This window comes from Ornithodoros turicata, chromosome 8 (assembly GCF_037126465.1).
Source record: "Ornithodoros turicata isolate Travis chromosome 8, ASM3712646v1, whole genome shotgun sequence".
Lineage (NCBI taxonomy): Eukaryota > Metazoa > Arthropoda > Arachnida > Ixodida > Argasidae > Ornithodoros > Ornithodoros turicata.
In genome coordinates this window covers 24,198,175-24,219,463 of record NC_088208.1, presented here as the reverse complement: position 1 = coordinate 24,219,463, position 21,289 = coordinate 24,198,175, and the positions used below count along the sequence as shown (strand labels likewise).

Genomic DNA, 21,289 nt, shown 5'->3' with positions numbered 1-21,289 from the left:
TCTGTGTCGTACATGAACGGCACAGCGGCAACTGCGGACGGTACTCGTAAAGAATGTAGCTGCTCGAAATAAATATAGATAGTTGTTTTGTTCCGTCGCATCACGTCATGGAAAGTCGCCCTTTCCAGCGCGTTGATGTAGCTTTCCGCCCGCCTTCTACCTGTCCGACCTTGTCGACCCATCACAAGGAAACCTGCAGGCTCATCTATCATCTAAAATCTACCAAGCGGTACAGGGACGTTCGGCTAGAGTTTGGCACGACGACACTGGCGCCTGCTTTCTCCCCTGGTGGCGGGCGAAGTTTTTCAGCATGTTCTACAAGCGTAGATCACGATATTGGCCATCTCACACGTCATCGCGTGAATTCTGTTTTGTGTTCGACCTACTTCAGTGAATGTGTACAACGCCTGATGAAATAACTGAAATAAGTAAATGCTGGAAATAACTTACCCTTGCCACCACAGGTGGCACTGATGCCAGTGAGCGAGGGCGCCCCCTGGGCAGCCGAACGAGCCTAAAACGATCTAGACCCACGTGAAACCTCCTCTTTCCCTCAATTTCAGACGCCCGTTGTGCCTGCTGCATTGCTTTTCGTTGTCGGGCGCTGGGTAAATAAAATTTCCTCTCGTTCGTGCTGTGGCGGCGCTGCAAGCCGAGCTTCGAAGCGATGGGATTTTCTGCTAAATTAACAAATCACCTGGGCTGCCAAGATAAGGGCGCGCCGAGTAAATAATTAGCCCGCATGCTGCTACACGTGCTCTGCAACATGGCGACGTCGGCTCTTTCCGGCAGAGCGGTCTTTCATTGTTTCTCAGGAAGGAGTTTCCAAGGTAGATGCAGACTATTTACAGCTACCTCAGACTTACGAAGTTGTTCATGCACAGCAAACATAAGCCGCGTTTTGAAGAAGCCGTCTCCTTGTTTGCGAACTTGTTGTCCGTGTGAGGTTCGCTGTAGCAATTTCGTTGAGGTGGTGGCGATGTGATTATGACCGAGTCGTTTTCCTGACTGATGTGGCTGCGTGCTGTTCGGAGGGAAATCTCTGTCTAGGGCTGACTTCAGTCGCCTAAAAAGTACCTTCAATCAAAGATGCAAAAATGGATTTGCCTTGTAGAATCCAGGATGATGTGAAGCGCTGTCGGGTTTGGGGAAGCAGATAAGCGCACCCTTTGAACAATATAGGAACAAGAACAACAAATAAATGATGGCGACCGTGCACTCTATAATGAAAAGAAAGAGGGGAGGTGGGGTTAAGTTCGGGAGCAATTACATCTTCTATTCCCCTAGATTGCAATTATGCTCTCCATGTTGCGTCCCTGACACTGAAACTTACTCCTCAGCACTGCAAAAAACAGTCCGCAAACTTCACACAAAATTTCGCACATTTACTCCCGAAAAGGGACTAATGGTCTTCACAATGCATCTAGTCCCCAAAAGGACTAAAATTACCCCTCCCCGTTTTTTATTATGTTTCATTGTTGAAAAAAAAGAAAAAGGAGGAAGGCCAGGCAGACCTGCCTTTCTGAATTTATTATAATCAGTGCGCTTCTTCAGACCGCAGAACACACGACCTCCCCATAACGTCATGGCGCCATATTGACAGACAGATCGTACGGTAATAAATCGCAACTAATCAGTGATATATCCAGAATCACGATTACGGAGGGGGGGGTCCTAAAATTGAAGGACGATGAGTGTAATTAATGCGGCTGAAATGCGTTAGCATCAGACGTATTCTCTTCAGAAAACAAACGCAGCCGCTTAGAAGACGGACTTAGAAGAACGTTCAGCACATGTCCGACCCCTTCCAGGGACGAAGTGCAACTGACGACGAGTGCCGCGCAACGACTTCACCGCAGTCTCCTGGCGCTTACGTCGCTTTGCTTTCGCTGCCGGAGGGAGAGAGAGGTCTTGCCTCTGCGCATGCGCACCACGCGGGTATGGGAGGAGGAAGGGAGAAGAGAGGTTTTCTCCGAGGCTCACACATCCATCAGACGGTCACGATTTTCTAACTTGCTGGAATGCTAACGCATTAAAATTTAAATAAAAAAATGAGGGTCATTGTTCCAGTTACGTTGTAACATATTTACATATCATTGCCTACATGTGTCTAAAACTGAAATAACAAAGCCCCCCGCCCCCCTTTTTTTTCCAGGGGTGCACGAAAAAAGAAAAAAAAAGTCAGCAGGTCGCCAAACATTAGCGGGGGTGTTTGAGGAGACTAGGGGTGGGGTGGGGGTGAGGGGGATAAATCAGTGCAACTATCCGACCAACCATGTACTTTCTTCAGCTTCATCACCGGTGTTATTTTACTAATTTATTAACTAACTAACTCATCACCGGCGCCGAATTCTTGGGAGGTACGCGAAATATTTTGACATTTCAAAGCGTCTTTGTAATCTCCATATACCGAATCTGTAGGTCACGTACTGTTGCAGCCTTACCAGCACCCTTACGGGAGAGGAGGGGTGTAGTTGAAGAGCTGACACTTTCAAGGCATTCCGCACCAATTGCTTTTTTTTTTTGTTCTCGTTGTTCTTTAGCTTGGTTTCAAGCAGTATTCGTTGCTCCGATCTCGGCCAGTCAGCCGGGCGAATAATTAAAGGCAATTTCCTGCCGCCGAAGCCGCGCAAAAGGAGCCCGAAAGAAGAAGAAGAAAAAAAAAAGAAAGCAATTCCCGTCAACATCAAAGGTATGTGGGCGTGATTGGTTCCTTTCCCCAGGCCTCTTCAACGCGCACTTTTTTTTTTCTTTATTAAACGTATTCCTTCTTTCCTCTCGTCATTGCTGGCAACCCTCGACCGAGTCATTGCTCGGCCTGTCTTCTGTGTCAGCCTTTCCCCGTATCTCGGTCAAGAGAGCTATGTAATATGGGGCCCCTTCCCTTATATGTTTTTTTTTCGGGTGTCAAAACACCTGTTGAAAGCCGTCTTTGGCCTTTATATATATATATAAGCCTTTCAAGGTCCCCCCCTCCCCCTCCCCCATCCTTGTATTATGATAGCCCCGTGATGACGTCATGTATGCGCTTGTCAATTCTGGATGTATATAGACGTTCGAGATTGTACGTGGTTCTCAGCCGTGTTGTCGTGGCGTTTATACAGTTCATCGACCTGAGTATGTGATAGAAGCTTCGCTTCAGCTGAGCTGAGATACATTGGGCTGCGATCTGGCAGGGTTTAGACTGGGTGGTCGTACTCAGCTTCCTGCTTCTCACAGCGGCTATGGTTTCCAAGATCGTTATTATCGACACTGATACGTCTGGAGACCGCGGTGGACTGTGATTAGCTAATGCACTTAGTGGTATTAGCCGACATGGTATTGTGAGTAGTCTGTGTTTGTACGCGTTTTTTTCTGTGACGTTGCAATGATGCAAGTCCTTTGTATGACAATAACAACAGTAAATGATCGAAAAGTAATGAGAACATGGGACACATAAAGTTACGTTCCCCGGTAATGTGCATTGCACTAACACAACAGTCACCGCAAAATCACACCCCATCTCACCCTCATGCACATTACTGTCACTTAATTTTCTTTTACGGCATCAATTGTATAGTGGAGACTTTCTCGAGATCGTGTCGGCGTCGTCGGCATTCGCATGTTCGCACAGAACTCTTATCGCATGTGCGCTCAGCGCTGGGAGTAAGGTGGAGAATCCCGCCAGTTTACAACTGATATCGGTGAGATATCTCACAAAGTGAGATAAAAACCAAAGCACGCTTCAAGTGCTGGTGCGGGGCGCGTCGCAGTGGCAAGGGCGGCCGAGCGGCCGGAGTTGCCATTTACCTGCGTGCCGGAGTACCGGTTACACCACTTGAAGTCACCCTTCCTGGAGACGACGCCGGAGAAAAATTTGTGCCGTTCAGCTTCCCACAGGGCTCGTGGTGGCTGTGTGCTACTTCTCGCCTCTCGCCGCGCCGGAACGCATCCGCGACACTATCGTGTATATGTACTCGCGGCTTACCGCACGCACAAGCTTCTCGTCGTCGGAGACTTCAACGTGGACGTTTCACTGGCCAAGAACACCCAAGTGATATGTCCGAACAGCTGGACCTTACGGTGTGCACCGACATCCGCCAACCCACAACTAGTCATGGCTCACGCACAGACTTGGTGTTCCAGAACAGCCCCCTCCCTCGTTCAGGACGCCACTCACCTCGCCAACCCTTTTAACGACCACAAAGCAATACTCATCACGCTCATATAAATTTGTCTACACGCTTCCATCCGGCCTCATTTTACCACACGCATCGCTGACGGTGGATTTCGCGTTACACGAGTCGCAACCGTCCTGTAATTTTTTTCCTCTTTCTCATCCTTCTTTCGCTTCTCTTTTTTTTCTTCTAATGATTTACTTGCGGAGTAGCAAGCCGACACTCCGCTTGGCTGATATCTCATTCTCTTTTCCCCTGTTTCTTTCGTCGTGTGATAAATATATCCCCTCTGCCTGCATCACAACCAGGTAACGTCGTTGTACAGGCCAAAACAGTCACAATATGATATGAGCTACTCAGCTGGATGAAATTTCGCACATGACAGCTACACATGGGTTACAGTCGAAAACAATCTTAGTATATAATCTCAAATCAGTCGAAACAGGTTGCTATATGCTATCGCTCTCAGTCATACTATGATATCAAGTGTAACGCAGCAATGTCTAGGTAAATTTACGAAATGGAAACAAAAAGAGTAAAACAGGAAGACGCGACGTGAATTTACGACTTTCACGTACAACAGAATCCTTCACGCAATGTTCCATGGACAGGTTGCGGAGTTATCCCAGAAGTATATTTACAACTGCGGAGCGCGCAACGTAGTAATAAAGTGTAGTATGCCCTTATGTTCGCTCCCTCTTCCTATATATTGACATTTTTCTTCTTGACAATAATGCCAATTTCTCCTCGCGGAATGAGAGAGGCCGTTACCTTGAGAGTAATGCGAAAGGAACGGGAATCATCGGTTGCGTCGCTCGTGATTTATGATCGATAGAAAAAACATCCATCCATCCATCCATTGCTGAATCCGACGGAAACGCTTTAGCATTAAGACTGCAAAATCTTTTGGGGACTCCCCTTCACAACGCTGCACAACCTATCAACGACACTTCGCAAACGCTATACAACCCTTCGTGCGACACTACACGGCGCTAACGCAAGATAGCATCCGCAGCCAAACGAGCCTTTCGGGCTTCCTCCGATTCAGCTTGGTGGCGGCGCTTCTTCGCACAGCTTTCATAACTGATGGCGCGCCCACGCAGACACGTCGACTGTCCGAACCAATCGACCACCACAGCTGCAATGCCTAGCACTACCGTGCCGTCGCGCCCTTCCCCTCTTTCCCTCCCCATTCACCGCGCATGCGCGTCGCGCCGTGGCTACAGATAGACCACGCTGCGATTCTAGCTTATAGCGAGGGCTCTAATGCTAACGCATTAAAAATGCAATTTACGCCTTTTCGGCCTCTCTCGCCTTCTAAAAAAGTCCGACAATGCGGAGCGAGCTCTCATTGGTTTCCTCAGACGATATCTGTCCAATCGTCAGGGCAGATCGTGAGAGGAAATCAATCCGAGACCCCTCCGCATTGTTAGGATCCTTTAGAAGGAGGGGAAGAGGGAACGCTTAAATGGTGATCTCTTTGGTTCATCAACCCCGACCAACGCGACGCATGAATACCGTTCTTTTTATATCGGTGTCAACGTAACGACATGTTTCATTCCGCGAGTAGAAATTTTTCTGCTTCAGTGCCCCTTTAATGTCCGTTCTCGAACAGCATAGAAGAAACCAAAATCCCACAATTTCCTTTCTCGGTACACACTCTCTCTATACAGACCTCCCCAGAATGGCACCGAAAGCGGCTTCAAAGAGTGTTCTCCACCAGTGGGCCTTGGAGATGACCGAAGCAGAGTGTTTGCCCACTCTGCAGCCGCGCATATAAAACCCCGCTCGAGAGCCATAAACCTAGGTCTTGTTGATTCAGGAGCAACCTGGGAACACTGTACGTCACTATACTGGTCCAGGGCTTCCTCTTATAGCTGCGGATGCTTCCCCTTCGCGATATGTACACTTTGTGTGCAGTTTGTTTGGATTTTTGGACCCCCGTTTACCTCGCCCGCCCTCTCTCTCTATGCGTTGCTGGCGCGTGTTTCATCATCAGCTATTCAGCGGAAGTTCTCCTTTGTGCTTTTATATGTGTGTGCGCTGTGGAGCTGTAATATCGTTTTGAAGAATGTTGGATGGTGGGTTTAGGTCGTTGAGCATGAAAATGAGACGCGTGTGGGGTCTCGTTCTGAATCGTTGATGCGCGGGAAGTTTGTGGTACTGCACTCTCGTGTACTCTTCTGATGGTGTTGTATAGCGGTTGGATGTATCGGGAACGGCAGGTGGCGGGCTGGGCACACGTTGTTTCGTGCGTGGATATGAATACATTAAATCAGCGTTGTAAGTGCGTGACATTTAAAGAAAACGAAAAGTCTCTGTAGTATGTTTCTTTCTTGGAATAACAGGGTAGTCTAGACTTCCAGGCACTGATCGTACCAGGGGGAGGGGTATTGTTGTAGCGAAGAAGGTAGGGATTTGATTGAATTAAAGGAAGACGTATTTTTGCGCACACACCTTCTGTTTTACGAGTCGACGTACTGTTTTTGGAAGATACATCGAAGGACATGTCGGAGAACGACATAGCACTAATAACCCCCTTGTGCCCCCACTCTTTTCTGCTGTCCTCTCTCCATCTGTCCACATCTGTGCGCCGCTCATAGCCACAGTTGCTTCGCGGCGCTAACACAGAACAAAACAAAACATAGCACTTGTAATCCACTACTATATGGTATCATTTCTGGGTTTGATATCTTATATATGGTTCATGGTTGGCCCTGACATACTTCTAGAATCAAGTGCGCCAAGGTGCAGCAGGTTACTCACATCAAGAAGCTACAGAGACAGGTCAGTCTTCGTATTCTTTCAGAGCAGGATACCTGAAGCATGACGTGTTAATGCGATATGATGTACTATACTAATGTCTCTAATGTCTCAATGACGAACATTACCAGACCTACGGACAAAAATAGTACACACAAAGGAATATTAATGCTAAGAAAGACGAAAAATGAAGATAAGTCCTGTTAATGCGCAGTCTCAATCACGTTACGGAAGCGATGTCGTAGAACAGTTTTATTGTACGCAAATTCCCATTCAATCGAGACCATTTACACGTATCAGGTCCTTTAATTCAGATGTAGGTTGAGAGTCCTTAGATTTTCAATCAGCGATGGTAGAAAGGCGAGAACTGAAGTTTACTTGGACTTGAACGATGCTGGACATTACAATGGTTCCTTGTCAGAATTAGGCGCGCCACGCAGAACGTATAGTACTTTGCAGCTTTGACCTCAACAGGAACTAATTCTCCCACGGTCCTTGACAGGTCCTCGGCTTCCGCACAAGTGCAATCAATCGTGACCTTTACTATCTTCGGCGACGCGAACTGTTTTACGGAAGAACGCATTGGCTAAGTAAGTAGACGGCAAGCCAATGAACCTTTCCTCTGCGACGACGGCTTCGTCCGACCTCAAGCCAATGTCGTAAATCAGGGCTCTCTAGGGCACCCCTGCCATGCTGAGCGCAAATTGACTGCGGCGGCGGCGGTGGTAGGAGAATGGCTCCAAAGTTCGTCTTTCTCGAAAGGCGGGGAAGAGACGCGGAAAGACTTTTGAACTCGGGAGGATGCCGACCGGTCACGTGCACAACCGGAACTGAGAATGAGTACGAGTATAGGGATGAGAGACAGTTGAGAAGGTCGCGTTAAGACTGGAAGTCGGCCCGGGTTTGAATGCCGGCTGTGCTGTCAGGGTACGTTCCCGTTAAGGTCTTCCTTAGACACTCCGACGCAAATGTCAACGCAGTTCGCTACGAAGTTGGCCCAAGACGCTCCGAGCAATATGCCGCCAGATCTGCAGGCTCATTGCTCGGTATCACAGCATACCAGCTAACCAAACTTGATGCCATAACGAGCAAAATATGCGCTCTAAGAAAAAAATAAATAAGCGGTCTTAGTCTTTTACTTTTTTTTTTACTTTATATGAATTGCCGCAACAAAAGAGATACTAAATGCAAGGAAACTTATCTAAAGTTTAGAAACTGTTTGCTATACTGGGGATAAACTTCGGGGTCAGGTAATTTAAATGGAGGAGTAAGTGTAATCTTGAGGACCAGAATCTGTAATTGCTACCCAATTTTCTCCCATGTTATTTTTTCCTATAGAGTGTGCCGTTTTAAGTTTTTAAGTGATATCATCATCATGATTTCCTTCACCCAGCATTATGCACAGCGGTGCTATAGTAGCAGTGAAATGCACACTGTTTGTTTGAGGGAACATAAATAGCACACCCGTCGGTAGGTACATTGGGCAACGATATGCCTGGACGACAAGGGTACACACCAAGGTATTACTCAAGGGTACATAAGCGGAAAAATAGCAGAGTAGTGTTTCAGAGTTGTATTTCCGGTAGTCGTAGCGCTATCGTGCGATACTTTTTCAAAGTTGTAGCGACGGTACAATTGCGTGATGCCCGCCGGTTGCCTGAACGACCAGAGTGTATAGTAGCAGAGGAACAGCGGGATAGTGTTTCGGTTACTTTGTTCGGTATCGGTACCGGTATCCCGATACTTTCGGCGTTATCAAAGTTGTAGCGAGGTCAGTATCGCGCTACTCTCGAGCAAACCAGCAGTTAGCAGTAACTTACTTTCGATAGCGGTTACAACACGGCCATCATCGTACGATGTCTCTTCTGTGGTGACGGTTAGCACAACCTGATCACATACCCCGGTACGGAAGCGAAGCCTTTAAATGCCACAAGAACAGATGACATTCTCCACTGCTACCGTTGTTTTAGAACACTGCTTGTCTTTCTCTTTCAGTGAAGCACACAGGACGCGACCCATACAACCCATCTTCCATAATGCATTCTCGAGCATTTCTGCGTCGGCGTCAGTTGTTTTGACACTCGTCCCCCCCCTCCCCCGTGCCTTTCTTTTGTCAGACTTTCTCTGTCTCTGATCGATTCCATGTATCAAAAAGATGGTCAGGATATTGGTTATCGACATGCGGGGCACGTTCGTGGACACATACGGCCTGTCGAGGTGGTATAAGGCGCTTCTGTTATATGTACTTTTCTTTTTGGTCAACCGGCAGAGAGGCCTCTGTCTGTATGTCTCTTCGGGTAGACGCTGAAGGGGGAGGGAGGGTGGGGGGAGACGCTCGTTTGCGCGTTCGCCCACGTTGAGTGGCGGAAAGAAGTTGTGGTTGATCGCCGCAAGGAGGAGCTCGCGTCTGACGATGATATTCCATTGTTTTTTGTTGTTGTTGTTTTTTCGAATATGCTGGTTCTTTCGCTGCTCCCCTGTCGTGTTGAGAGTGTGATCCCTACTTTATCTTTCTTTTTCTTTTACGATACGTCAAGTGATGGTTGGTTGAAGTTTACAGGGCGTGGCTTTCATGGATTCACCAGTGGTGCGATGTGATATAGGTTCCAGGATCATCAAATCAATCAATCAATCATGCAGAAAACTGGAAGGTGGCGGGAGGGAATCCTGCTATACCGGCTGGGATGTCACAGGTTTTGCCTGGGTTTTTCGACGTATTTTTTTAGGGATGTCGCTACAGTTCCCCACAAAGTCGTCCCAGGAGGCATACTAACACCCCCGTCTTGCACTCGTCTGTTTGGTCCTCGCTCCATCTGTTCACGTCTGTACACCGCTATACTCGTGTTCAACGTAAGAAGGAAAAGAAATCTAGTCCGTCAAATACATACGCCGATGGAGATAGGGAGACGCCAGGAGAAATTCTGCAGCGCCACCACATAGCGTATAGTGTCATGTGGCCAGTCTAAACAGCCAATACGGAAGCAGAGTGAGTATATGATGGGTTACATTATCTCGCGGAGGAGGGAGCGTAGCCTCTCTGCGTCTAGCCATCCCATCTGCGGCGCAGTAATATTTTCAGAGCTGACTGACTAGTTGTCTTTTCCTTCTTGAGTGGAACACGACTATAGTATAGTCACAGTTACATCGAGGTGCTGAGTCAACGTGGAGTGAAAGTAAAACGAAATCCACATTCACTAATGGAGTCCACAAAAGTAGTGTCTAACTACGCACGACGACAGCAATAAAATGTTATTTCTCCGATTCATCTGTTGGAATTAGTCTTTCGTTTTCTTTTTGCAGTCATAAAGCTTATTGAATCCCGAACTGCAAGCGCCGTGTACACATATTGTATTTTTCTTCTTTCAGTTCGTGAGTCATTGCACAGGCTTCGTACGTAGTCCCTTCTACTGCTTTGAAGTCCTTTCAAGTAGTTTTCTCAAAAGAAGAAACGCAGTGTACATCATTCACTCGAAAAGGGGCTTACGTCCCACAAAAGCACGTTTCTTGATTCAGGTCGAAGAAAGGTACTCGGAAAACATCAAAAACGTCATTTCATTTCGCCAGCTGTGGCTTTCCGAGCATATGGACAGTTCGTACTCCATCTTTTTTTCACACGCATCCCCACCTTTTAGCTGTACAAACATTTCTGAGCTCCCCCCAAAACACCAGCATTACTGCCGCCTCCATTCCGGTAAATATACCTTTTTACCTACGGCCACGAGCAACATAAACTTTCCCCTTGAAACACTGCTTTTGGGCCTGGTCGACAAAAGGGAGGGCTTCTGGAAATCGGGGCCAGCCATCGATTCATATTCTTTTTCTCGTCCGCTCTTCTTCCGAACGTTGCGATCCCTTCAACCGTGTTTACCCTCCAGAGTGCATCTCGTAATCTTTCAAAACGATTGTTTCCGTTCAGGATTTGCGCCAGGCTAAAATGAAAACGTCCGTGTCTGCCCCCCCCCCCCCCCCCCTCCCAGACTCGCTGTATATAGCCTAGAAGTTTTATTCCATTGCAGAAAAAGACACTAGGAAATTGGATTTGTCTTAAACCTCTGTATATGTATCTTTCACGTTTCACGTTTTTCTGCCACTGTGTTTTTTTCGCGTATACCGTATATCCTGTGCTGAAATGCGCCGACCGTACTGATATTGTATAGCCGGTCTGCTGTTTCCCCGTATACGCATATGTTGTCGTGCATTGTATGTTGTCTGGTTAAAGTGTCGGATTGGTTGGTTGGTAAAAAAAGAAAAGGAGATGTTGGTCCAACACTACAAAGTGTCGGGGTTGTTTGTGAATGCAATTCTACGTGCATTCCCAAACAATAATGGTATTGAACTAAACATAACACGTAAAAACACGCGTAAAACAAACTAGCTAATGATATGTGTCCCTCCTCCCTGTAGAAGTGTACCTTGTTGTTAGAATCAACCCGTTAACCCCAAGCTACCTCCGGAGCAAACGCACAAATATTTGTATTTATTTGAAAATACTAAGCTTTACATATTTTAATGAGATTCAACAACAACAATAAATACATTTCCTTGAGCTTAGGGGAAAAAAAATCCAGAAGACAGACAAAAATATACCCGTGTGCTACCACGACGAGTTGGGAAATAGCCACTTAGTGTGTGGTTTTGTGTTTTGTGGTTTTGTCGTGGTTGTTGATCGATATCAGCTCAACAGCTTAGAAACGGGAATCCTTCTTTCCTGTTCTTTAGATTAGCAAGCCGGCTCTTTGCCTGGCTAACCTTTCCTTTTTTTTAAAACAAACATCGCTCCCCTTCTTTCAACACGCGCGTGAGAAACACTCAAGGTTTTAGAAAACATTGAAATGCAAAGGAGGAAAGCTTATCCAGACTTATACCGCCCCCTGGTGTTAAAGTGGCTAACCTGAAATAGGTTGATGAGACTGGTTTCTCCCATGTTGGGAAAGCGAAACAGCGCTGAGCCCGACCAGTAGGACTCGGCATTAATTTTTTTTTTCGTGTTAGCGCCGCGAAGCAACTGTGGCTATGAGCGGCGTACAGACGTGGACCGATGGAGAGAGAACAGCAGGAAGGAGTGGGGGACAGGGGGGTTAGTGTGCGTCCTGGGCCGACTTCAGGGGGAACTGTGCCGACATTCGTCTGGAAAGTCTTCGGAAAACCCAGGGAAAACCTCACTCGGCATTAATGATACGGATGAAAAGCTCTGGCAAACTCTGGCAAACTCTGGGAAACACTTGGCAAACACTTGGCAAATACCTGTCGAACTCTTGGCGAACTCTTGGTAAACTCTCGGCAAACTCTGGCAAACCGCCCTTCTCCGATAATTCCTTCTCGCAGAAAGATGAACTGATTCGATAAACAATGTCGTCGATGTTCGTAGTCAGTCCCGAGTGTTTTGACACTAACATCTCCACTTTTTTCTTTTTTCAATCAATCAATCAATCGATATTCAACTTAGCACCCACGTTTAGCTCGCTTTCCTTTGGCTGATTCCTACTGGACTTGTTGGAGAAGGTTTACGCGAACTTTCATGATTTCATTCTTGCGCGGCGTCTTATGCAAAATCAATAAATGTAGGATTGGGACGAATCCAGAATTTTCCAAATCCGAATCCAGATCCGAATCCAAGGAAGGTTCTGCGAATCCACGGATCTTACGAATCTCGAATCTTTCGAATCCTTTCTTTAAAAAGGGTTAAAAAAGCCAAGAAAAAAAAAACTTCTACTGAAACGTGTTTTGAAGCAGAATATGATACTTTTGTTTAATGAAAAACGAATTAAATAATAGTTCAGTTTCGGGAGAAAATATATCCATACAGTTTAATTACGTAATTTAATTTACATTAATACGTAATTTATTTAACATATTGTCCATCGACTACAAGAAATACAGAAATTCTCGAGTCTGAATTATTTCCATAAAACCCAATAACTTATCGAAAACAAAGCCATGTTACTTTTAAACTTGTACTGTAACAGTTCCTGCCTGAACTATTTCAGTCCAGAGCAATGTAAACAAATAAACAAGAAAACACCCGCCTGCCAATGAGGCTTTCGGCGGACTCCGGAGGCGCCAGTTTTAAAAAAAGAAACAAACAAACGTGGTTGGTGGATTCGAAAGATTCGATTCGCCGTTTTGGGCACTGGGATTCGGATTCCCGAATCTCGAATCCCTGCCTATAGGATTCGAGGATTCGGTTGGCAGATCCCTAAATAAATGACTTGAACTTCCACTGACATATTTTCATTACCGTTCACTAGCACACAGCAGGTATATATAAATGTTACGGAGTAGCCGTAATCTCTGTTTTTCTTTCTTTTTCCAATCCAATCCAATCCAATCCAATCTGTTGATGGAGCCGCCGTGTTTTTCTCTTTTTTTTTTTTTTTTTCGCCGTGTGGTGGGTTTTCATCGCACGTTAAAGAACCCTCAGGGGGGCAAAAGCAATCCACAGACCGACCGCCGTGGTGTCGCTCATGACCTCAGTTGTCTCGCGACGTAAACCCCCTATTATTATTATTATTATTTCGTTTTTTTTTCTTTTTCAATACAATACATTTTCTCATTACAGGCACCAATACCGGGCTCTCAGCGGTAAACAACTAAACAAAGGTAAGATAACGTTCCAGTCCTTTCACGCAAAACGACAGCAGAATAAATGGAATAACGGACGCTGAATCCATTCACATTCCATGCACATTCTTGTTGCCCCTGTATTGCAGCCTGCATAAAACAGTTCGAAAGCTTTCGTGAACAACAACGACGACAACAATCTAAATCCAGTTGCTGCGCAGACAGACGCGCTGAAATGTCGGCATTTTATTTATTGTTTGACACGCGAACAGGACAACAACAACAAATAAGGACAGGACAATGAATTACCTATGTATGCCTTTTAGGCACTCCACGTATAGTGTTCATGGAAAAGCTGTCTACCACTCCGCGTACGTTTTCGTATAGTAGGATTTCGCGTAGGATTTCGCGCTGCCGCACCCGTTTTACTTATAATCTGCACATCCGAAACAACAGAGACAGACGCAGCTCGGTTTTCGCGTATTCCGGGCTCGCCTAGCGCTCATCCACCGGGCTGAACCTTCAACCGGAGGATTTAACATTCGTTCCTAAAATGCGTTCGCGTGTTGCGCAACGATTTTTAGCAGCTCAACGTCGCTTGCGTGCGCGAAAGTGCGAGTGCAGTTCGTAGTGCGAAGTGAAGCAAATACATACACCCTGTGCTTTGCGTATTCCGGAGACGATAAGATGTTGGCATATCCGGAGTGTTTCTGATAAGTCCCTGAACTGCCTCTTGTCGATTTTTCTTTCTACATGATTCTGCGCATGTGATGGAACGTTGCGTCTTGTTTCCTTTGTTTTGTCTCTTCCTTCCTGTTTTCATGTTGTTGCTTCTCGTTGTTTCGTAGAAATAGAAAGGAGAAAATGCAAGGGTAGGTGCAACGCTGGTGCGACCAGCTGTTACGTGACGCTTGATGTGTGAAACCACTGGATGATTTAAAAGATTATTTCAGTACGTATATGTCCTTGAGGTAGTTTGTCGGTGCACAAAGCGCATGTTGCTGGTGCTGCGTTGGCCAGCTCCCCAGCACCTTCTCGACGGCAAAATGTCGGTTGTCAAGTTTCGCGAGGGCGTTCCTCAGTGTTCGCCGCCTAGAGTCGAAGCGTCGGCAGGAGAGACCAGCACGTGATCCGTGTTCTCCACAGTTCCGCAAGTTGAACAGTTGGGCGACCCGACGACACGTATCTTATGAAGGAATGCTGCTGCGAACGGGGGCGTTGAGTGTCAGGCGATGGATGACGGACTCTAACGGCCTTGGCATCTTCGATGGGATGCAGTATAGGTGCAGTTGGGGTCGATTCGAGCGATGAACGAGTGATTCATGACGTCGCCTGTCCACATGGTTGTTTCATGCAACGTGATTTTGGTGTGGTCGATATACAGGGCGTTTGCTCAAACGTGTCCAGAAATTATATTTAAAGCGAGCGATAAAAGCGAAGAAAAGCAAGTGGTACTTTTCTGCTACTTGAGGAAGAAACAGGTACTGCTTCACTAGTAGCTCCTGTTTCTTAGTCAAGTAGATGAAAAGTACCACATGCTTTGCTTTTATCGCTCGCTTTAAATATAATTTCTGGACACGTTTGAGCAAACGCCCTGTATATCGGCCACACCAAAATCACGTTGCATGAAACAACCATGTGGACAGGCGACGTCATGAATCACTCGTTCCTCGCTCGAATCGACCCCAACTGCACCTATACTGCATCCCATCAAAGATGCCAATGCCGTTGGAGTCCGATTAATCGTCCGATATAATTCAAACGATTTAAATTTTGTTCTTATAGCATTGGCTGCCACTTTGTATTGCGACCCACCTCCATTTTTATCGCAGTCAACCGAATTTTCGGGGAAACTACCGATGCAGCACAACATCTTGGGCCAGTATTGGACAAATATTGGGATTGTCGGGCCAAAATTGGACCAAGATTGGACAAATATTGGTTCAATATTGGACAAATGTTGGCAATGTCGGCAGAATATTGGACCAAGATTGGACCAAAATTGGACAAATGTTCGCAATATCGGTACAATATTGGACCAAGATGGGACCAAGATTGGACCAATATTGGACAAACGAAGGCAGTGTCGGCCCAATATTGGGCCAACATGTTGTGCTGCTCGGATAGAGAAGGATGAGAGAGAGGTAGGAAAGGAGGAGGAAGGGAACAACGAACGGAGGAGAATAGGAGAGAGAATAAAATCATGGCGAGGGCATGGAGAAAACATGCGCATCTATATACGTCCAAGAGAAAGCCGTCTTAGTTGGAACGCCTTAACTTTATGATTCCCATAGCATAGCTGCTTGTAAAATTTCATTGAAGATGAAGTCTGTAAAAACGGTGACGCTCAAGAAATTTTGCATCCCCACAACAACATCCAACACATAAAGTGGGCATGTACCACGAGAAATGGAATTGGAAATGAAAGAAAAATATGGAGAGGCTAGTCCCACGAATGACATGACAAAATCGTTGCTTCATAGTGTACATAAAAATCCTAGCTTAGAAGGTTATAGATAGAGACGCTACATTTAAATCGTCAGGTCGAAACATGCTGTGTTTCATCATCGTTGCACGTACAAGGACACCGAACAAACGCGACAGTCAATTGCGGAACTTTTATCCCAGCCATCCAAGCCAACCCAATCCAATCCAACTTTCACGTTACAAACTTCTCCATCCCTTCATTTTCCCACTAATTACTTGTCACTATTCGTAAAACATCATTTCACAAAACACTCTCTCCTTTCAAAGGGCGCATCCAGTCAATTAGCACACACACGCGCGCAAAACGATAGATGACGAAAATACTAACGCGCCGGCACCAAGTGAAAGTGCGTTGCCGAACTCTGCATGCGCGTCAGAGATTACCAACAGCGCTACATAAAGGCAGTCACGCGATTGTCAAAAATTTGCGCACAGTGTTGCCAGAACCAGAAATAATTCACTCCGTCATAAGTCGACGCTGAGTGCCGACTGGAATCGCAGTGCCTTCGCCTTTTAGTGCGCGGACACTGGATTACGCAGAGTACAGACTAAAAGATAGGCGTCGATTCTTGCGTCGTTGCATTTCCATTAGCTGATACTTGAGTTTGCCTGCTCGCTGCCGGCTTTTAGCCCCAGCATGTCGTTCGCGCTTTGCTGGTACGCTCTTTGTGCTGCGCTTGTCCGAAGTACTATTAGGCAGACCCGTCAGCGGCAATAGCTTACATGTCGCAAGTATACTCGGCTTCCACGCCTTTTTCCAGTCAGCCCTCGATTCGTGATTTTTGATGAAAAACAAAATGTGGTGGGAAACTGCGTGTATTGAACGATTTCTAAATCGAGGATTTCAATGGATGGAAGACATCGAAACGCAACAAAGAAAATATGCTATTGTGCGCCATTCCTTCGACTAACATTATTGCGGGGTACTTTCGTTTTTATTTCGTGTTAGCGCCACGAAGCAACTGTGGCGATGAGAGGCGTAGATATGTGGACAGATATAGAGAGGACAGCAGGAAAGGAGTGGGGGGGCAATGGGAGGGTTAGTTTGCGTCCTGGGCCGACTTCAAGGGGAACTGTGCCGATATTCGTCTGGAAAGTCTTCGGAAACCCCACTAACACCTCAGACGGCACAGCCGGTGGTAGGATTCGAACACACCACCTCCATGTCTTAGGCACGGCGTTGTCTACCACCAACAGGCGGGTCGCCTTAACGCGTTGGGCCATGCCGCTGGTGCAGGGGCAGTGCTTGAAGAAATTACTGACTAGGGGAAATTAAACACTATAGGGGGGGGGGATATGTTTATTAAGAAAAAGAAAGGAAAGGTCAGCCAGACGAAGGTCGGCTTGCTATTCCAAACAAAAAGGGGGCAAAGGAGGGGGAAGGAAAGAAAAGGGGACGAAAAGGAAAATAAGTAAACAAAGGGGGAAGAAAGAAGGAGAAAAGGGGAAGAAAAGAAAAATAAGAAAAGAAAAGGGAAGAAAAGAAGAAAAGAAAGGCAAAGAAAAGGAAAGGAAGAAAGAAAAAGAAGAAGAGGAAAGGAAAAGAAAAAAAGAGTTAAGAACAAAGGAGATAAGGTAAGGAAAGGAAGAACACAAACCGAATACAAAAGGAAAACACTATAGGAAGTACGTATTACATAGTCATATACAGGCGGTACATAATTGCGGCAGATAATTTGGTACCGTATACCCACTATACCCGTATACCCAGTTTTACAACTCCGTCCTAACTCAACAATGGGGAAACTCAGCAATGGGGCAGAGTTTTAGAACTGGCCTCAGTTGTTGACTTTGTCGGAGAAAATAAAGCGAATCAGTAAATTAAGGATATAGGGAATGGTAAGCTAAAACGATAAGGAAGGCGGACTCACTAGTTCTGTGACTCATCTAATCAGTCAACAATACAACTCAGTCCAAAGCGGACATAGCACGGCGGTTGCCGTACCGTTTCACAGACAGAGCTTTCCCCATACCGCAAGGCACGTAAACGTATACGACTCTCGTCCTTTTATGTCGGCGTTCAATCACGGAGTCGCAGCCAGTAAAACTACAGTTTGACCAAAGCGAGCGCCTAGTAGCAAAGAGCGGAGCTATCAGTTCCTTTTAGGGCCCCCCACAAGGAGAAGGAGCTCCTTATTGTCATCGAGCTCTTCAGCGCGTGGAATGTCCCTTGAACGGTGTAATTACATTTTCCTTTTATTCGCTCCCCGTACAAGCCGCAAACAAAGGGACCGTGCAGAAATTCCCTCACAGCAAGATACTCTACGTTTCCATGTACTCTCTCTTTTCCCGTGTGTCTTATATTTGACTTATATCCTATTTTTCTTGAGACTTCTCTTTGCTTTTGGTAAGTTGATAAGCATTCGAGTAAGTGTCTGTCTAGGTCGTGGGCGATACGAGACAGTTATACTAGACGTCGATGGGGGCGGGGGGGGGGGGGGGGAGGCTTTCCTGGATTTCAGATCAATTTAATTTAATATATTTAATTTCTTTCCAATAGTGTCCGTTGTTGTGCTGTACGGTTGCATGCGCAGCTTTCGAGTACTTTTATTGAAGCAGATGCGTGTTAAAGAGGCACGAAAGTGTAAACATTTCTCGTCGCTCAGTGAAAAATGCCGTTACCTTGACAGCGATGCAAAAGGAATGACATTTGGCAATGGTTTGTTATTGTTGTTGTTGTTGTCATGATTTTTGCAGATTACAAATTACAAATACTGAAGTAGCAAGACCTGAACCCCGTCTGGACACCAACAACACCACATTTTAATGCCGTAGTATTATTGGCGTAGCTCCTCTCAAATTCCTGTGGTCTGCGCCGAAAACTCAACTCGGACGATAGGTGGCACCACGCGTGGACGGAGAAAAGTTTATGGCAGGGCATTGAACGCGACTAAACCCCATTTCCCGTATACAGCTCGCGTGCAGAGGGTCGTTCCCGACGTGCGCTCTAAGAACAAAAGAGTAAAATGGGGAGTAATTATTTGCAGCTTCTAGTCCCCTAGACTGCAATTACTCCCCATTTTAGTCCGCTAACCCCGATATTTATTCCCCAGAACTGCGAATGGTCTTCCGAATGCAATAGTCTACGTATAAATATGTGCTCTTGGTCAGTTTGATGGCATAAGGCTGGTATAACTCAGCCAACTACACAGGTTTTCACTCAGACAGAGTAAGACACAATTAGCGCTTCTTTTGTCGCAAATTCTGCCCTATGTATGTCGCAAGATTTTATATCACTCGATATATCACGGTTGACGGTTTGATTCAAAGTATGTTCATTCATGTACACGAATTGTGTACCTCAGACTCTTAGAACAGAGCGTGAAATGCAGACTCCACTCTGTGACATTCATTTACTCCGGTGCATTTACTCCCGAAAGGAACTCTTTTTGTGGCGATGCATTTAGTCCCCAAAAGGAGTAAAACTACTCGTGTTTTTTTTTTCTTAGAGCGTGCTTGCTAGGTGAAGTTATGCTCGGTGAGAGACACCAGACGTGTTGGCTAGGTGAAGTTATCATGAGGCAGCCGCGGCCATCGGAATGCTACGTTATATTGCATCTGGCAAGCGAGACTGCCATGGTTGGAGAGCGTCGTCTTGCTTCGTCGTGACGTGGGCCTGCCGACATAAAGAAACTGTCGTTCTCGGACTTCCCGTCTTGGTGGCCGTCGTCCACGCATCGCAGTAAATCCAGTTAGTCCTGTCGTCAACCTCACAGGTTTCATGCGAATGCTTCAGATCATTAAAATCAAAGGGTCTCGAAATGCGTATTTCAGCACTCGTAATCCGTTACTATGCATACACTAAACCCGTATAACATAACGAAGAAGAAACAAACAAAGAACTTATCCTCTAATTCGATCGGTAAGTGGATTTTATTTCTTCGCCCTAGATCCCACAGCGCGTTATCCTTTCTAGCATTACATCATAACTCAGTTCCGCTCCTATACATTTGATCCATACCTGCAAATCAATACGCGCATTTAAAATTATCTCCGCATTTTCGTAGCAGTTCAACGATCGCTATCGCATTAATCCTCGTTGCCATTTTCTTTTTTCTTTTTCGTGTTAGTGCCACGAAGCAACTGTGGCTATGAGCTGCGTACAGACATTGGCAGATGGAGAGAGTACAGCTGGAAGGAGTGGGGGACAGGGGGGTTAGTATGGGTCCTGGGCCGACTTCAGGGGGAACTGCACCGACATTCGTCTGGAAAGTCTTCGGAAAACCCAGGGAGAACCTCAGACAAGCCGGTGCCGGGATTAAAACCCGTGTCACCTCCCAGTTGCGGCGTGGAAAGTGATCATCCTAACCACTGTGCAACGATAGCTGGTAAATCTTCGTTAAATCAGCAGGGACAGACAGCTATTTTTCTCTTCTCTTCTAACGCAATGTCATCCAAACTGTTTTCCTTTTCTTTTAATAGGATTTTTAAATATTATCTGGTCTTAGAAAGGCCACTCCGTGACACCATCGCGGGATTAAAAGGTTACACATGATGTTAATTCCGACTTTCTGATTTAATTCGCAGGCGCCTTCGGTGTCCTCCCTCTCGAGCCAAACTTTTGTCTGGCCACAAATATCGTGGAAATGAGCCGCACCCAATAGTACGCGACGAATACCTGTCGGACCGCAGTTGTCTATACAGAGAGGAAGCAGACCGGAAACTGTAAAAGGGAGAGGGAAAGTCACTCTCTGTTTGCAGTTATCTGTCTCTTTGTTATCCCGTCTGTGTTATGGCTGCTTGACGTGGCACAATACTTTCTAAATCTATCAATCATTGCAAGCCTTTGTTTCTGTTTTTTTTTTTTTTTTTCAGCTCCATCTTTTTCAACTTCCCAGTGATATCCGTTTTGTTCAATCCAGAAGATTTCACGGTACGTTTTCCGTTTCGGGACTTCACGGACGGCGGCGGCGGCGCGTTAAATTAGAGGCAAGAAGCGCTGCTTTTATGGCAGCGGAATTGGCATGAGGCCATTGCTCTCTCTGGAATTATTTACAAATCGGAACGACGTCACTGTCTCTTACAAAGGCGGCGTCCGGCGTCGGCAGGCCCAGTTTGAAACAATGTAACGCGGTTCGAGCGCTGACTGTGTACGCTGTCATCTCCTGTTTCCTGTTCGCATTCTGTATCACAACGAAAAATAAAAAATAAAAATGCCGCTGTCCGGTGAACAGAAGTGTTGTCCTTTTCGAAGGTTCGTTATGAGCGTTCCCAAGCAGCACAATGTACTGAAAGTCGAGTGCAATGGGGGTGGACGGGGTAGGTTAGAAGGTCTTGAACAGGCCACCGTGGATAAGACACATACCGTCCACCCCCATTGC

At 46.2% G+C, this 21,289-nt stretch overlaps 1 protein-coding gene across 8 annotated transcripts in view; it reads left to right on the top strand.

Moving 5' to 3' along the window:
• The window catches only part of LOC135366738 (leucine-rich repeat-containing protein 15-like), a 584,634-nt gene that overhangs the window by 494,928 nt on the left and 68,417 nt on the right, over positions 1-21,289 (top strand). For all 8 annotated transcript variants that reach the window (XM_064599600.1, XM_064599596.1, XM_064599597.1 and 5 more), the window contains one exon: positions 13,480-13,520. The gene's annotated coding sequence lies outside the window, so the exon portion shown is untranslated. The remainder of the gene's footprint in view (positions 1-13,479; positions 13,521-21,289) is intronic.